Raw genomic sequence first — 3,883 nt, forward strand, 5'->3', positions numbered from 1 at the left:
CTTATAGCTTATCATTCTTAGTAGCTCATACTCTCTGAGTACTCTTGTGTAGTTTAGTATATATAGGCATACAAGATTAGACTAGTCCTGTAGTCTTGATCTTGTCTACTCTAGGTAGTCTTGTACTCTTAGGCTCACTCTATATACTCTACTCTTGTCTCACTCACTCTCTCTGTCTGTTCTACAAGTTCTGACTACATTCTAGTACTTGTATTCTGTATTTCTGTTGTGTAGGATAGTTATAGTCTGGGTCCCCTTACTAAGCCTTTGGGTCTCCTCTATACTGTTGCTAACACATTAATAACAACATTCTTGTTGTTAGATACTAGTTTAAGCTTAACCTTGACCAAGTTGGTCAAGTCTTCCTCATCTATTTACCTCTGTTTAGTTGACAGTCTGAGTATACTTGTTCCACCACATAACCTACTGTACTCTGAGAGTACCTGGAGCAACTGTAGTACACTAAGTTAGATAGCTGTAATGTTAACATTTATTTTGGATAAATGCATCATATGTCTCAAATCACACAAATGTCTTGCAAATATACACTATTACTGAGACATGTCTTCTAAAACATACATCCAAGACATACAATATTAGATAGTATATATATTACTTTAATCCAAGGACAATGAAGCTCATTACAAACCACACAGTCAACTCATATTAATACCTACACACTATGAGCAGAGTCTACTGAACTCCTACTAGTGTGACTAACTCTTAGTATTCTTGTGAGCAGTGTGCAAACTTATGGAAGAATATTTCCTATTGTTTAGGAAACATTGCAACCTCAACACACTAACAGGTTATGAGCCTTACACTCCCTACTCATATCTACATCATTACTACACTTTTATCTTACCCTCTACAAATGCAATACTTTGAAATCATCATCTCTACAATTATGATTTCCCTCTCAGTAGTTATATGCATGACTATATACACTATGATTGTCATCTTGAATGCTTCAGTGTACTATACACTATAGTACAAATGATTTGATACACTCAATTGTGTTATACTATTAGATTGTGCTCTGGATTAGGAAATCCCTAATTACCTTATGTAGAATTACTGTACTTGGAATGTCTCAGATTATCAGACTTCACTATGTAGTATATAAAGTAGATACTTGCTTGATGTCTCAATAAGAGAGAGTACTTGGAGCACTCTTGCTACACTTGTTAAAAGGTTATGAGCCTTGGTGCCCATTGAATACCCCTACACACTTGCTCTTACAGAATGCCTTTGCCTCCTGCCAGACCACCAAGCCCAAGACCTCCCTCTCCCCCCAAACTCATTACAATGTTGTCTATGACACATACCTTTGTTAATGCTACAATGAAGGACTCTGACATTACAAAGTTCTTTAAGGGAACAGAAAAGTTGGCTGGTACAAAGGGATACAAGATATGGTGCTTGTGCATACACAGTGCACTTGCTGCCATGATGCTCTTAAATCATCTAGAGCACAATCCCCCTTCCTCTAATGATGCTAGCATATGTACAGGCAACGTTTTGTATCATTGTATAATGAAAACAATAACTGATACAATTTATGTGAACTTCACAATACATACGAGTGTTAGAAGTCTCATGAAGGTGCTTTCTGAACAATACAATGTTCAAACAATAATGACACATACTATAGACATATCTATGTTGTTTACAGTAAAAGGGCATGTATTACAGTTTGATAAGACGTTAGACAACATTGAACAAATCTACAGGCAGTTGTCTACACATAATAAAGCCCCCAATAACAATACATACATCTCAGCAATTAATCTTACTACTCCTTGTGAGTATAGATAGGTAGCAACAATGCTAGACAGGCAGATTACCTATTATAATCAACTACCAACAGTTACAGTAGCTCAGAAAGACATTCTGACACCAGCTAAGTTGATACACAAATTACAAAACACATATACTGAGTATCATTCTTAGTACTCTCAAACGAAACAAGATACTGAACAAGACAGCCTACAAACAAAAGGCAAAAGTGTAGCTAAAGGTAAAACAAAGCCTTACAATAAAGTTAAATGCTACAACTGTAATAAGTACAGGCATATGTCAAAAGACTGCTGAAATCCTCCAACAAGCAAAACAACAGAAGCTTGAAAGAAAAAGCATAAGCAAACAGCTACTACTTCTACTACTACTACTATGCTATCTCAACCTGCACTTAATACAGTAGTATTCATTGGAGACAATAATGAAACAGTATTCATTGAAGATGTTAATGAAACACTGATGCTAGAGTCTGCAATTACAGAAGCCTCAGTATCAAGTTCTAGTAGCTTACCTGTTCAATCTGCTCTATCTACTGAATCCAATGTATTTTCAGCATTCAAAGTACAAGAGGAAGGTGTCATACAAGTAGATGACTTCATGAACTCATTTGATGATACAAAAGAAGTCATTGAGGAGTTCAATTACAATCCAAACGTATGTATCAACACAATACATTACAATGATACTGAACTAATACATTGTATTGATATATTAGACTCTGGTACAAATGTACACACTACTCTATACTTGTTCTGTCTTACAAACGTTTAGAACTCAACCCTAATAAACATTATGATTGTGAATAAATTGTCATTCACACTTAGCAAAAGTAGAGTAATGACATTTAATGTAAAACTACAAAACAAAGCCAATGAGCATACAAAGGTGAATATGATTTTACTACAAAACATATACTATCATCCCAATCTGAACTTCACACTCGTTAGTAAAGTACTATTGTGTAAAGCAGGATATGTTTTAACAAAAACAAACAATGAATGTATTATTTATTCTCCTGCTCATACAAAGATTGGTGAAATACATGTACAAAATAACTTGTATATGATAGTTTCTCATCATAATAAACGATCCATTAACACAATCACTATTGTTAATTTACATCAATGAATGGGTCATGTTAATTTCAATTACTTACACAAACTCATATGAGAGTATCCTGAGATTATAAGTTAAAGGATAACAGACAATAAAAATGCACAGTGTACAGATTGTATCAAAGCAAACATACAATGTAATGAAATACCAAAAATACAAACAACACCTCTTACACAATCCTATAGAGACTATCTCCATATTAATATATGGGGACCTGCCCCAGTACAAGCTTACAGCAAGTACAAATATCTTTTTACCATCATAGATGATGCTACACAATGGGTAACTATGCTACTTATGCAGCATAAAAGCAATGCTTTCACTGAATATGTAAAGCATACAACAAAACTCTTTACACAGTACAGTATAAGAGTTAAAACTCTCTAAAGTAATAACAATACAGTGTTCCTAAGTAAAGACTTTACTACATACATTGAAAGTCAAGGAACAATATGTAGATTAACAGTACACAATACACTACAGTAGAACAGAGTTGTAGAACGTATACATAAGACTATCTTTAACAGTGTATGTACGTGTCTGTTATCAGCAAAATTACCTATGAAATTCTGGGTATATACAGTACAATATCAAACGTTTATTCATAACAGAATGCTGAGAGTTGCTATTAATTTCACAATGCTATATTACAAACAGTATAACAAACATTATCAAATAGATAATATACAAGAATTCAGTGCATATTGTATCATACAGAACGAACGAACACATAAACTACAACCTAGAGGCTAACACACACAATGGCTAGGTTATGATAACAACAGTAAAGGTCACTTAGTGTGCTATAATAATAAAATTACTGTCAAGTGCAACATACAATTCATAGACAAACCAATGTCTAGGATTGAAGGGGAGAATAATCATAACAATGATACATCAAACAACAATGAAACTCTTCCTAATAACAATAATAAAGATAAAGAACCTGTCATACAACACTCTACAC

This window comes from Fomitiporia mediterranea (assembly GCF_000271605.1).
Source record: "Fomitiporia mediterranea MF3/22 unplaced genomic scaffold FOMMEscaffold_9, whole genome shotgun sequence".
Lineage (NCBI taxonomy): Eukaryota > Fungi > Basidiomycota > Agaricomycetes > Hymenochaetales > Hymenochaetaceae > Fomitiporia > Fomitiporia mediterranea.